Source organism: Schistocerca americana, chromosome 6 (genome assembly GCF_021461395.2).
Source record: "Schistocerca americana isolate TAMUIC-IGC-003095 chromosome 6, iqSchAmer2.1, whole genome shotgun sequence".
Classification (NCBI taxonomy): Eukaryota; Metazoa; Arthropoda; class Insecta; order Orthoptera; family Acrididae; genus Schistocerca; species Schistocerca americana.
The window spans coordinates 321,544,512-321,560,016 of record NC_060124.1 but is presented as its reverse complement, the minus strand read 5'-3'; positions in this window follow the sequence as shown (position 1 = coordinate 321,560,016).

Below are 15,505 nucleotides of genomic sequence, written 5' to 3'. Positions count from 1 at the left end.
GGTTCGAATCCTGCCTCGGGTCATGAGAGCCGCGGATAAACCTGATAATCTGCTGATAAAGAGAAGGTTCTGAAAATTCTTAGAGCGGGAAAATAGTAAAGTTCCTTCGTCCAGCAGCAGTGCTAATCTACATTGCCACATACAGAGTGCTGGTGCGGGTGCCCGCTTTCCGCTAACGATTGACATGTTGTCACCTGCCGACGTGGAACCTACTCTGCTGCCCGTAGCCTAATGTTATTCCTTTAACCACATTGTTTTCTGCCGACTTTGAAAGATATCTCATTGAAAGAATTATGCTCTAACTGTTTAAAATTAATATGCTTTTATGTCTCTGTTTAGTCTCTGCAATATACAAGCAATACGATCGAAAATAACCGTACCTAAGTCAGTGGCAAGTCTTTTACAGAAATCTACAGACATGTATTCCAAGAAGGCTGTTTCCCAGTATACCTTACGCTATTTGCTTAGGACCAGAAATGCAGTCTTTCTTCAAACACTTCCGTTTCAATTGCAGGACTGAAAGCAACATCCATTGAAAATTTTGCTGGTTTCGTGGAAGGTTTCTCCATATCACAGGACAACAAATTATATTATTGATAGAAGCCCAAGGAGGGTTCAAATGGCTCTGAGCACTATGGGATTCAACTTCTGGGTTCATTAGTCCCCTAGAACTTAGAACTAGTTAAACCTAACTAACCTAAGGACGTCACACACATCCATGCCCGAGGCAGGATTCGAACCTGCGACCGTAGCGGTCTCGCGGTTCCAGACTGCAGCGCCTAGAACTGCACGGTCACTTCGGCCGGCGCCCAAGGAGGGAAAAAAGCTCAACACGTGAATTGAAGTTTGTGTTAGGGACGTTGGGCTAGGGTAGTCCGTGCTGCTGTGGTGGTGTAATGGCCAACACAGCTGCCTAGTTAGCAATGAGACTTTGGTTCATGTCCCGATCGTGGCGCAAGTTTAAATTCATTGCTTGGGCTTCTATCATTGTCATAGACAAAGATGAAACTCAAAAGTCTGAAGGAAAATTTAATTATGTAATTATATTTTTTCCTTGACTTGGTTGTCGTTGTGGAATGATACCAAATAGAGATGTTAGGAAAGAAATTAGTTGATATTCGGCCTGTTATTGATTTTCGGAAGTCAGGACTTTCATGAGAACAACCTGGAGAGCTGTACTTTATGCACGTGAAGCGTTCCAACTCCTCTAGGTGCCGCTGCCACCACCTGTCCTCAAAATAGTGATGTCAGTCCCTAACGTAAAGTACATCATGTCAGTATGTCTCACTTGGCACAAATTGTATGCTTTACTTGTCATTCCTTAAATTCATTGCAGTTTTTGTACAGAATTGTTGAATTATTTATCGGCATAAGTGCACTTCTGATGCGATGAATACACCTTTTTATCTTGTGTACAGTCTTCTACCCTCCCACTTTACACCAACACGTTGGTCTTCAGGCGTGTACTCCACACAGTTCTGTGGAAACGCAGATATGTCATGAAAATAGTAGTGATTGACATGTAGAGAGTGTAACTGTTATGCAGTTGAACCTTGGGATAGTGCAGAGAAGACTTGTTATCCCATTGCGAGAAATTTTTCTGTATCGTGTCGTTCCATAGTTATGTACAAGTATATCAAGTGGGCTGGCGGCAGTGACCCGGACGAAGTCGCGTAGCTGTAGCAGCCGGCGGCGGCGGCGACAATAACCGGTTGTGGCGCTCCGCTCCGCTGTTGGCGCTGTCCCGTTACCTGAGGCCGCAGCCGTACACGGCCATGCACCTTATCGCGCAGTGCTGCACTACGCCACCACGGTGGTAGCAGCATCTCACTCGACTGCATGCACTGCAGCTGACTCTAGTAGTAGTAGTAGTAGTAGTAGTAGTAGTAGTGTGAACATATTCAAAATCCAAGGCCCTAAATACCTGATGTTAAGGGACTTGTTAAGGTGTATGCTTTCTCAGAAAATTATTTTGAACAATTACTTCATGCGCCTACTCGAAGCGTAAATAATTGCGAAAGCATACTTGACCTCTTAGCAACAAATAATCCTGGACAAATAGGAAGTATCATGACGTACACAGGGATTAGCGACCACAAGGCAGTTGCTGCTAGGCTGAATACCGTCACACACGACTATCAAAAAGAAACGCAAAGTACATCTATTTAAAAAAAATCTCATAAAAATGCTCTTAACGGCTTTTTAAAAGACAGTTTCCACTCCTTCCGATCTGACCACGTAAGCGTAGAAAAGATGTGGAATAATTTCGAAGAGATTGTATTGATGGCAATTGAGAGATATATACCACATAAATTAATAAGTGATGGTACTGATCCTCTATGGTACACAAAACGGGCCAGATCGCTGTTGCAGAAGCAGCGAAAAAAGAATGCCAAATTTAAAAGAACACAAAATCCCCAAGATTGGCAAAGTTTTACAGAAGTTCGAAATATAACGCGTGCTTCAACGCGAGATGCTTTTAATAATGTCCATAACGAAATTCTGTCTCGGAATCTGGCAGACAACCCTAAGAGATTCTGGTCTTATATAATGCACACCAGTGGCAAGCCGCAATCAATGCCTTCATTGCGCGATAACAACGGTGATGTCACTGATGACAGTGCCACCAAAGCACAGTTATTAAACACGGTTTTCCGAAACTTCTTCACCAAAGATGACGAAGTAAGCATTCCCGAATTCCAATCAAGAACAACTGCGAAGATGAGAAACATAGAAGTAGATATCCTCGGAATAGCGAAGCAGCTTAAATCGCTTAATAAAGGCAAGGCTTCCGGTCCAGATGGTATACCAGTCAGTTTCTTTTCAGAGTATGCTGATGCAATAGCTCCGTATTTAGCAATTATATACAACCGCTCGCTCATAGAAAGTTCCGTACCTAAAAACTGGAAAATTGTTCAAGTCACACCAATACCCAAAAAGGGAAATAGGAGTAATCCGCTGAATCACAGGCCCATATCACTAACGTCGATTTGCAGTACGGTTTTGGAACATATACTGTATTCGAACCTTATGAAGTGCCTCGAAGAAAAAGATTTACTGACACACAGTCAGCACGGATTCAGAAAATATCGTTCTTGCGGATCACAGCTAGCTCTTTATACTCATGAAGTAATGAGTGCTATCGACAGGGCATGTCAAATTGACTCCATATTTTTAGATTTCCAGAAGACCTTCAACACCGTTTCTCACAAGCGTCTTCTAACTAAATTGCGTGCCTATAGAATATCGCCTCAGTTGTGCGACTGGATTCGTGATTTCCTGTCGGAAAGGTCGCAGTTTGTAGTAATAGACGAAAGCCATCGAGTAAAACAGAAGTAATATCCGGCGCTCCCCAAGGAAGTGTTATAGGCCCTCTGTTGTTCCTGAACTATCTGAGTAGCCCTCTTAGATTATTTGCAGATGATGCTATCATTTACCGTCTTGTAAAGTCATCAGATGACCAAAACGAATTGCAAAATGATTTAGCTAAGATATCTGTGTGGTGCGAAAATTGGCAACTGACTCTGAATAAAGAAAAGGTGAAGTTATTCACATGTGTACAAAAGAAATCCGCTAAATTAAAAGTGGAACGATCACATAGATAATGCTGTGGGCGGAGCAAACCAAAGACTGCGATTCATTGACAGAACACTTAGAAGGTGCAACTGGTCTACTAAAGAGACTTACACCACGCTTGTCCACCCCATTGAGTATTGCTGTGCGGTGTGGGATCCGTATCAGGTGGGACTGATGGATGATATTTAAACAGTTCAAAGAAGGGCGGCTCGTTTTGTATTATCGCGAAATAGAGGAGATAGTGCTACAGACATGATAACGTGAATTGGTGTGGCAATCATTAAAACAAAGGCGTTTTTCGTTGCGACGGGATCTTCTCATGAAATTCCAATCACCAGTTTTCTCCACGGATTTCGAAAGCATTCTGTTGGCACCCACCTACATAGAGAAAAATGATCACCACGATAAAATAAGAGAAATCAGGGCTCGCACAGAAACATTTAAGTGCTCGTTTTTCCCGCGCGCCGTTCGAGAGTGGAACGGTAGAGTGACAGCTTGAAGGTGGTTCGTTGAACCCTCTGCCAGGCACTTAATTGTGAATAGCAGAGTAATCACGTCGATGTAGATGTGTGTTGAATTTCAATTATTAAGCAAGACTTCCTTGCGTTGTTCACGTTTTATTCTTCAGCAGCGTCACGTCATTTCAGCCCTTAGTGGATCAGAGGGGTACAACATTATTTACTTATTTTTTCATCGAGTACAGTTTTGTGACTCTTGCTTGACCTTTGTCCTAGTCGTGTCACTACTCGAACTTTCTTCGTCGGTTGTTCTTCCCTGCGTAGCCTGCGGTCGTTACTTCTTCCTCTTGCCTTCAGGCATCCGATCATACGTTTGGAGACGTCATGTACCGGCTTCCTGAAAGTATCAGAGTAGCGAAACTCATATAGGATAGCCTTTTTCGCCCACTACATCTAGAGGAGGAGCTGATGCTTTGCTCTCTACAAGGATATGTAATAATTCGAAACCTGCCCTATATTCACAGTGGAACAATGTGAAGCGCCTTACATGTTGTGACCACTCTGTTGATCCAACACAAAACAGGCAGCGCCAGCTTAGTTCGCGCGTAGTAGCTGTTCGCTATACGAAGCGGAGCCACCAGGCAGTATTGTGCGGGTGGTTGTAAAATAAGGAAATACTTATTATTTGCTATTGCCCCTGTTTAGCGGGCGGGCCAGTCGCGCCCCGCTGTAAAACATCTTGGAATTTAACAAACAAATAAAATACTGTCACGAAGGACGGCCTGTTACTAGTAATCATATCCGTAACCTAGAAAGTACACCGTCGGAGACTCCATAACGGATTGTGTGTTAATGATGTAGTATGAGTTGACACCCGCCCTGCAGATGATGAGCAGTGGCTCCAGCGGAGGACTCGTATGAGGAGCTGGAACTACGTGTAGCGGCAGCTCCTGGGCGTTGACTGGAGCAGTCCAGAGACCGGCTCCCCAGCGGAAACTGGTTATCAGCCGCGGCCGCTACGTCCTGTCGACGCGGCCTCATCGGGGGTCCATGCTGACCACGCTCTGTGCTTCTGTCCACTCAGCCAGGTCTGCCTTCTTTTGCAGTCGGTATCTCAAGCAGTCTTCAGTCCGAGGAACGATTATCAAGTTGAATTAACGAAGTAGAGAAGATCCAAGGAAGAACGACACGCTTCTTCACGAGGTCTCGTATTGGGCACGAGAGTGTTGTGGAAATACTCAGCAAAACTCTAGTGGCAGACGCTACAAGGCAGGCATGATGCGTCACAGGTTTACTGCTGAAATTCGGATAGCGCACGTTCCAGGAAGAGTCGGACAACGTATTACTTTCACATATCCATCCCTCGAATGACCTCAATGAGAAATTTCGGGAAATTGGAGTTAATATGGATGTTTACGACAATCATTCTCCCCACACGCCCGCCATTGGCCAATGGAATAAGGAGCGGAAGGGGGGGGGGGGATGATGGTGTTACCAGAGGCACCTTACACACACACACACACACACACACACACACACACACACACAGGCCTTTCATCTCGTCATAACTGCCGGAGCCTACATCCATCTGAATCTGCTTTCTGTAGGCAAATCTTTTTAACCGTCCAGAGTTTTTACTTCATAGTTCCGTGCATTACCAAATTAACTATTCTTTGATCCTTCACCCCATTTCTACTTTTACTCAGTTCGTGCCATAAATTTATTTTCTCCACCATTCGATTGATTACCTCATCATTAATATTCAATCAACTAATTTAATCCGCAGCATTTTTCTGTAGCACCACATTTCAAAAGCTCCTGATCTCTTGTCTACGTTTCACTTCTGTACAAGGCTACATTCCGCACTAAAATCGTCAGAAAAGACCTTCTGACACTTAAATGTGTATTGGATATTAACATTTTCTCTTTTCCAGGAATACTTTTCTTGCTATTCTCAGGCTGCATTTTTTTATACTTTTGCCTTTATCAATTATTTTCCTTCCCAAATAGCAAAACTCGCTCACTACTTTCTATTGTACCTAATCTCCTCAGCATCACCTGCTTTAATTCATCTACATCCGTTTACCCCACCGATCGAGGTGACGCAGTGGGTAGCACACTGGACTCGCGTTGGGGAGGACGATGATTCAAATCTGCGTCCGGCCATCCTGATTTAGGTTTTCCGTGATTTCCCTAAATCGCTTCAGGCAAATGCTGGGATCGTTCCTTCGAAAGGGCACGGCCGACTTCTTTCCCCTAATCCGATGGGACCGATGACCTCGCTGTTTGGTTCTCTCTCCCAAAGCAACCAACCAACCTATTAACCCTATTTTACTTTATTTGTTGTTCATATTGTTGTTGTTGTTGTTGTTGTGGTCTTCAGTCCTGAGACTGGTTTGATGCAGCTCTCCATGCTACTCTATCCTGTGCAAGCTTCTTCATCTCCCAGTACCTACTGCAATCTACATCCTTCTGAATCTGGTTAGTGTATTCATCTCTTGGTCTCCCTGTACGATTTTTACCCTCCACGCTGCCCTCCAATACTAAATTGATGATCCCTAGATGCCTCAGAACATGTCCTACCAACCGATCCCTTCTTCTGGTCAAGTTGTGCAACAAACTTCTCTTCTCCCCAATCCTATTCAATACTTCCTCATTAGTTATGTGATCTACCCATCTAATCTTCAGCAGTCTTCTGTAGCACCACATTTCGAAAGCTTCTATTCTCTTCTTGTCCAAACTATTTATCGTCCATGTTTCACTTCCATACATGGCTACACTCCATACAAATACTTTCAGAAATGGCTTCCTGACACTTAAATCTGTACTCGATGTTAACAAATTTCTCTTCTTCAGAAACGCTTTCCATGCCATTGCCAGTCTACATTTTATATCTTCTCTAGTTCGACTATCACCAGTTATTTTGCTCCCCAAATAGCAAAGCTCCTTTACTACTTTAACTGTCTCATTTCCTAATCTAATTCCCTCAGCGTCACCCGACTTAATTCGACTACATTCCATTATCCTCGTTTTGCTTTTGTTGATGTTCATATTATATCCTCCTTTCAAGACACTGTCCATTCCATTCAACTGCTCTTCCAAGTCCTTTGCTGTCTCTGACAGAATTACAATGTCATCGGCGAACCTCAAAAGTTTTTATTTATTCTCCATGGATTTTAATACCTACTCCGAATTTTTCTTTTGTTTCCTTTACTGCTTGCTCAATATACGGATTGAATAACATCGGGAAGAGGCTACAACCCTGTCTAACTCCCTCCCCAACCACTGCTTCCTTTTCATGTCCCTCGACTCTTATCAGATGGTAGAGTTTTGTCAGGACTGGCTCTCCCAAGGCAGCCAGTAGTTCCAATGGAATGTTGTCTACTCCGGGGGCCTTGTTTCGACTCAGGTCTTTCAGTGCTCTGTCAAACTCTTCACGCAGTATCGTATCTCCCATTTCATCTTCATCTACATCCTCTTCCCTTTCCATAGTGTTGTCCTCAAGTACATCGCCCTTGTATAGACCCTCTATATATTCCTTCCACCTTTCTGCTTTCCCTTCTTTGCTTAGAACTGGGTTTCCATCTGAGCTCTTGATGTTCATACAAGTGGTTCTCTTATCTCCAAAGGTCTCTTTAATTTTCCTGTAGGCAGTATCTATCTTACCCCTAGTGAGATAAACCTCTACATCCTTACATTTGTCCTCTAGCCATCCCTGCTTAGCCATTTTGCACTTCCTGTCGATCTCATTTTTGAGACTTTTGTATTCCTTTTTGCCTGCTTCATTTACTGCATTTTTATATTTTCTCCTTTCATCAATTAAATTCAATATTTCTTCTGTTACCCAAGGATTTCTACTAGCCCTCGTCTTTTTACCTACTTGGTCCTCTGCTGCCTTCACTACTTCATCCTTCAAAGCTACCCATTCTTCTTCTACTGTATTTCTTTCCCCCATTGCTGTCAATTGTTCCCTTATGCCCTCCCTGAAACTCTGTACAACCTCTGGTTCTTTCAGTTTATCCAGGTCACATCTCCTTAGATTCCCACCTTTTTGCAGTTTCTTCAGTTTTAATCTACAGTTCATAACCAATAGATTGTGGTCAGAGTCCACATATGCCCCTGGAAATGTCTTACAATTTAAAACCTGGTTCCTAAATCTCTGTCTTACCATTATATAACCTGTCAGTATCTCCAGGCTTCTTCCGTGTATACAACCTTCTTTTATGATTCTTAAACCAAGTGTTAGCTATAATTAAGTTGTGCTCTGTGCAAAATTCTACCAGGCGGCTTCCTCTTTCATTTCTTAGCCCCAATCCATATTTCATCATACATTTCTTCAATTTCTTCGTCATCTGCAGAGCTAGTTGGCATATAAACTTGTACTACTGTAGTAGGTGTGGGCTTCGTATCTATCTTGGCCACAGTAATGCGTTCACTATGCTGTTTGTAGTAGCTTACCCGCATTCCTATTTTCCTATTCATTATTAAACCTACTCCTGCATTACCCCTATTTGATTTTGTGTTTATAACCCTGTAGTCACCTGACCAGAAGTCTTGTTCCTCCTGTCACCGAACTTCACTAGTTCCCACTATATCTAACTATAACCTATCCATTTCCCTTTTTGAATTTTCTAACCTACCTGCCCGATTAGGGGATCTGACATTCCACGCTCCGATCCGTAGAACGCCAGTTTTCTTTATCCTGATAACGACGTCCTCTTGGGTAGTCCCCGCCCGGAGATCCGAATGGGGGGGGACTATTTTACCTCCGGAATATTTTACCCAAGAGGACGCCATCATCATTTAATCATACAGTAAAGCTGCATGCCGTCGGGAAAAATTAGGGCCATAGGTTCCCCTTGCTATCAGCCGTTCGCAGTACCAGCACAGCAAGGCTGTTTTGGTTAGTGTTACAAGGCCAGACTGTTGCCCTTGCAACTACTGAAAAGGCTGCTGCCTCTCTTCAGGAACCACACGTTTGTCTGGCCTCTCAACAGATACCCCTTCGTTGTGGTTGTACCTACGGTACGGCTATCTGTATCGCTGAGGCACGCAAGCCTCCCCACCAACGGCAAGGTCCATGGTTCATGGGGGGGTTGTTCATATTATAACCCCTTTTTAAGGCACTATTCACTCTGCTCAGTTGTCTGCCAAGTGCCTTGCCGGCTCTGATAAAATTACGCCATGGACAGATCTCTTAAGTTTGTTTTTTCCTCTAAACTTAAATTCCCTCTGCCAATTTCTCCTTAAAGAGAAATCGAAAGTTGATTTGAAGACCACAGTGCTTTAATAGGTATAGTCTCGTTGGAGATGATATGGTATTCACTCTGTAAGACATTTGAACTGATTTACCGAGCCAGTTGCAGTTGTTTAATATAGACTCCGAATTTGCTACAGCTCGACATTTTTTACAGTAACAAATGTTTGCAGATGGCAAAAGACAAGATAAAGTTCATAGGTGTGACAGGGATCCAACGCGAAATTTTTGGATCGGAAACCTCGACAGGGTTCTCTGTAGTTTACATTATTGCTTGCTTAGTGTACACATTGAATATTGTAGGAGATTTGCTGCCGGCCTGTCATAACTTCTTTCTCCATTTCGTGTCTTTAGACTCTTAGAATTGTTGTCCAAGTTTTCTACAAGTTGTAGGTAAACCTTCGCTGTCTGTATTCTATTTTAGATACCTGTCACATTTGAAGAACAATTCTCCCACTACCAGTTTCTGTAGACACGCGTATCTAGTGATCCAATCGAGTGGGGTGTGATGTATCGACGAGTGGCTATCTCGCGTGATTTGGTGGGAGTGGCTGTGAAATCTCCACATACATGGAAGATAGCAGTGAGCAGGTCAGACATAGAAGGGCAGGAGTGTCGTTATCGCTTCGGGACGTGCCTGCAACGTTTGGCTGGCTGCCGTGCGTGCTTCCGCCAGCGCTGGCTCGCCAGATAAGAGCTTCTGCGGCAATTCACGCTAGTCGCTAACGAACCGGAGCCGAACGGGACAGTAATGTCAACATAACATCACGTAGCTCACTCCAGTGCGTCAACATAACATCACGTAGCTCACATCAGTGCTGAACGGTGAGAACGGGCTTCTGATATATCATGCGTGGTACGAAAGTAGAAATAGTGTCAGAATTAAAGGACTAGCAGCGATACAAGCCTTTATTAATGATTATTATTATTTTACTTTTATCATTTTCTATTTTACACCAAATAAAGATATACTCATCAACATTAATCTTCCTTTTCCTCCTTGTGTGTATGGTTAGTAGCTTCTTCGATGTGGATTCGTCTGAAATAATTCTAGTGCCTTTGATACCGTCGATGTCTTCCATGCTATAATATCTCTGCCTGCGTATGAATCCAAACGTCCATCTGCGAGACTACCTGCCACAATTGCTACAGTCTTTGTGTTTTGTTATCATTTTAACTTGAACGTAATGACAAAAACTGTTCTTTTCTCTCTCAGGACTATAATTTTCACTATTAAAACAGTTTTGTTCAAGAAATATTCGTTTATGTTCTTATTCATGTACAGTATCCAGCTCCAGGTATTGTAAGGCGAAAATCATTTTTCGCTTCCAGATAGTGAATGTCTTTTGTGGGAAACCACTCGTAGCAAAAATGTCAGATCCACGGGCAACCTTTGGACATGTCTCGATACCAGACCCAGCAATGAAATAAAGGCTAAGAGACACAGGAACGCAATATTGGCTACTATTACGTCCGCGAGGAAATGTCAAACGTTTCTTCCTACCAAAGCTTGACGGCGACTTAACGTTCCGCGCCTCTCCGTTGGCGGGCTGCGTGAATGTAATAAGGAATGTTCTGATGGTCCATTTTTTTTTCCCCAAGATGACCAAAGAAGATAGAACGTAACTGACTGACCTGACGTGTGCCTTGTTTGTTGGTGCGTCCCCTCGACGTTACACTAAATGAGGATTACTAATTTTCAGTACCTGTAGACAATTTGCTTATATTTTATTTTGTGGCGTGTTCTGGAGCAAAAGGCCAGTTTCTTCTATTGTTGTTCAAGCTTGTCAGGTTTCTCCACCTTGCCCATGGTCTGTCCACTTTGTCTACTCGCTTGGGTTTATGATGAAAGGCTTGCAGTAGGATCACAGTGACCAACATACGCGCAACGTATTTCTTTCATTCGTTTTTCTTCTGCACAGATTTTTCTGTTATTTCCACACCTAATTATGCCCTTGCGTAGATATTTCCGATTTTATCTCCTCTGCTGCAACTTGTTACGGATCAAATTTTTTTCCTGATGGCTCCTGTTTCTTGCCTTTATGAATGGAATCTCATTGCAGGGAAAGCGGTGTAGAGATTCTGCGATATACAAACTTGCGTTTCTAAATACTTTTCTTCGTCAGAACTACTATGCGGCAATCTTGCAATACAGATCAGTTCTTTGTTCCCTTAAGATGAAAAAGCTTCTGTGATTGGATAGATACTATCTTGAGGTAAATGTTAGTCCTCTGATTTATTGAAATAAGAGAGAATTTCCCTTATTACTTTTGTATTATTAATTATATTTTTCGCCATTTTGTTATTTATCGTATTGCGACAACAGCAAGTGTTAATATATACTGTTGTTAGAATTGCACCACATGTTTTCACTATGTTACATTTGGTAAAACATTAACTTATTCGAGTACTTCTGTATTCAGTATTCACAACTATCTTCGCCACTCAGTTTTCTGTCCCAGAACAGTTGTTCCTCTGTTTCTTCACATTATTTGACATCATTAGGCACTGTTCACTCAAGACCTCTGTCACTTGTCTGTCCACTGCTTAGATGCGGCCCCAACAGCCCTACTTGGCGTCACTCTCCAGGGGTATATTTCCTCGGCTAACGCCAGTCATTATCGTCCTTACGACATACCTAATGATTTCCACTTCTCACAATATATGCCTTCACATGATTTCGTTGTCAGAACGATGCTTTCTTCTAATCAAACTGCTACGTTGATGAATTCTTCTCGGGTTATCAGCCGAGTGGTGGCCAGAAGATGATGGGTACGAAACTCATTGAAACGTTGCGACAAGACGACGCCACCACTCGGCTGATAACCCGAGAAGAATTCATCAGTGGAATACGCCGAGAAAACTGCTACATACCGTGAAGTGTGAGTTTAGGGATCACGTTACCGTAAATATGTAAAGTATGTGTGCGTCACTGAATGACATCGAAGGTAACGGCAGAGGTTTCCAAGCGCATCGTCATCTTACAACTTTATAATATTTCGTTTGCTTAACTCTTCTCACACTGAGAGCTCTTCGAATAACTCCTCATATTCCTATGGATGTTTTATTTTTATATCTTTCCCATCTTCATACCTTACTGCGTAATACTTTCGTCGTAGAAATCAAATTACATGTGCAGAACTGAAGAATGGCAGCCTATGCGCTGTCCCCTACCGTTGTCTTCAGTTTTTTGAATAATTGCTTTATCTTCAGCATAGCGTAGGTTCTTACTAAATCATTTCTGTGTTAAGTAGCGACGCCGATATACTGCATCCGTGCCAAAATTCCTGCTTTATGTCTATCCCTGGCAATAACTACTTTTCAACGTGCATAGAAGATGCAAACACATTCGTTTATTCTACCTTCAAATAATCTTCATCGTCTCAGATTATACGACTGGCAGTATTTAAAATAATTTTGTTTGAAATCAGTTGTGTGTGTGTGTGTGTGTGTGTGTGTGTGTGTGTGTGTGTGTAAGGGGGGGTGGTTGTGTGTGTGTGTGTGTGTGGTTTTGTGTGTGTGTGTGTGTGTGTGTGTGTGTGTGGTTTTGTGTGTGTGTGTGTGTGTGTGTGTGTGTGTGTGTGTGTGTGTGTAGGGGGGGGGGGGTGAGGAGGGTGATGTGTTGGGTGCTCAACTAAGAGGTTATCAGCCGAAATCCATCGATCAGCGATGTTAACACGTCTTTGGATGTTCGTCGAAATGGTGGTGCAAGCAGTTAAGCATTGAGGTGACGACTATTACTTACTGTACACCGACTTGGCTTTGTTGCGCCAGGACTTCTCCAGCAAGACAGTGTTAGTATGTTGCCTATCAGTTATTACTCGTTTTACGTATCGCAATAATTTAAGTGAAAAAATTTAGTTGCACCGTGGTTGAGTGTCCATGTTTTCCGTCCAAAAATTTTTGAAGCAGATGTCTTATGTTCTGCTATTAACATCCCACTGACTACTATCACCAGGAGAAAAAAATGTTTCGTAGGCTTTATACCGAATTTGATGCATAGGCGTTATTCCATGCCGCAAAAGTCTCCACTCTCATTGCATTTGAATGACCGCTTCGGAAAAGCGGCACAATCAAATATGAAAAGCAGTTGCCACTTACCGTAATTACAGTTTTAAGTTTTTACGCATATATTGTATATTCCGTTTCTATTCGGCAAATTTATTCTCATTTACCGTGAGTAATAGAATGGCTCCTTCTGTACTCTTCCTAACCACAACACTGCACTTTAACTGAGCGAGGTGGTGCCGTGGTATGACAATTGAATTCATATTGAGAGGATAGCGTTTCAAAGCCATCCAGATTTGAGTTTCCATGACATCCCTCAATCGCTTAAAACAAATGTGGCGATGGATCTCGAGAGAATACTTTGTATTGCTAATGATCTTTTCGTCGACGGGACGTTAAACCCTAAGTTCTTCTCGTTGGTTTTTCACGGCAAATAAACTACAATAACCTGTTTGAATGTGAGGTGGTTGTCAACCCAGTATCTCGTATTATGAAGTAGACAGAATGCACGTGTGGAATTTTTCACGTTTGCCGGCTTCGCCTATGCGCTCGCCTAACGACGCGGTGATAGGCTGGTGCTCCCTGTAATGGCCCGAGGCGGCGACAGAAGTGTTCCCAATAGGCAGTCCCCGTCCGCCTGTCAACAGGCGTCCGGCCGCCATGACCTCCAAGAGCCGTTATTGACGGGCCATTAGGAGTCGGCTGTCAACAGCGCCACCCGGCCCAGGCCCTGCGCGATCGATGGCCGCCGTAATCCGCTTAATGGGCTCTGCATCTGCACGCGTTTCTGCGATTCTTCTCTGCTGCCGGGCGCTGTCGCTCAGAAGTGCTACTGTGCTCTCGGGGCCCAGGTATTCTGGATAGGACTTGGAAGGTGTTAGTTATTTAGCGTTTGGCTTACAGAATTTTGCTTTACGAACAAAACAAACTGATATGAGAGAAAATATTATGAATCAATACAGGCAAATACATATATGAATGTATTAGCCAGCTGTATCTAAAACGTTGAGATATGCGTTGCATCATAATTGGACCTCCCAAGACTCCAACCAGTTAACTGTGGCACGTGTTACGTCTACGAAGTGTTTCCAGGTACCCATGAATTTTCTTTCTGGCCAGTCGTACGAAATGACCCACAGAGAATGTTTCGTAGTCGCATCGGTCATCATCCGTAATTTCCCACACGTGTAGGGTTGCTTCGGGACGGCGTCGTCATTTCTGATATGGTTGAGGGAGCTCCATGTATTTTTCTTCCTTGGTTAGCAAGTGGGAGTTGGGTTGTCGAATATATGGCACTTAACTCCTTATGACCGTGGAAGGACGTCCGATGATTTCTCCATTCATCTCTTAGGCTAGGCGCAAATTGAGAGGAGTATAGCGCGTGTGGCGCGACGCAGCGCAGCGCGCGTTTTTGTAACATCACAGTTTCAAATGAGACCGCGCAAATTGCGACGCGACGCGACTGGGACGCGACACGCGCCTGCGCCAGGTCGCGCGGCGTTGTGGTTGAGGCACAGTTTCTCGCGCCGCGCGTCGCGCGTGCCTCGCTAGCACCGTGGGAAATTTGAGGCGGGGAGCGAGAAAGTAGCCCGACCATATGCTCACTTCGGCACGGCGCATATGAGCAGTGAAAACACTGCCCATACGATAAACATTGCCTTATACTCTGTACTGAATTTTAATGCCATTGGGTAGTGTTTAGTTTTTCGCCATTTAAACGCTCCAGCTTTCGTCGTTAGTGCATTATATTTTCCTGTTATGTATATCTGTATAGTTTTGTTCTGTTTTGATTTTCTTCTCTCAAGAAAAATGCATAGTTCAGTAACTGGTGAGCCATTGGCCGCTAGAATTGTATCATACGCCTTCAGGATGTTTTCAGATCACAAGAACGGACATAGGTTAGTGAATAAGGAAGCAAGGAATATTATAAAATCATGTGATATAGAAGCAAGGCAGGAAAGTAAATCAACGTTATCCTCTCGCTTCGTAGTATGCTGACATATCCGTTCGATCTGTTACAAAAATTCGGAAAGGGATAATCTCCACAGGTGTGACCCCTTTGTGCTCCTGGTAAAAAGCGTCCAAGATCTGAAGTATAGAAGGCCCACAGTCATTACTTCGATATGGATGTAAAAATGTAATAACAATACACTGTACTACTTGCATGTGAACATCACATTTCCACTGCAAGCTAGAAACAGTCGAG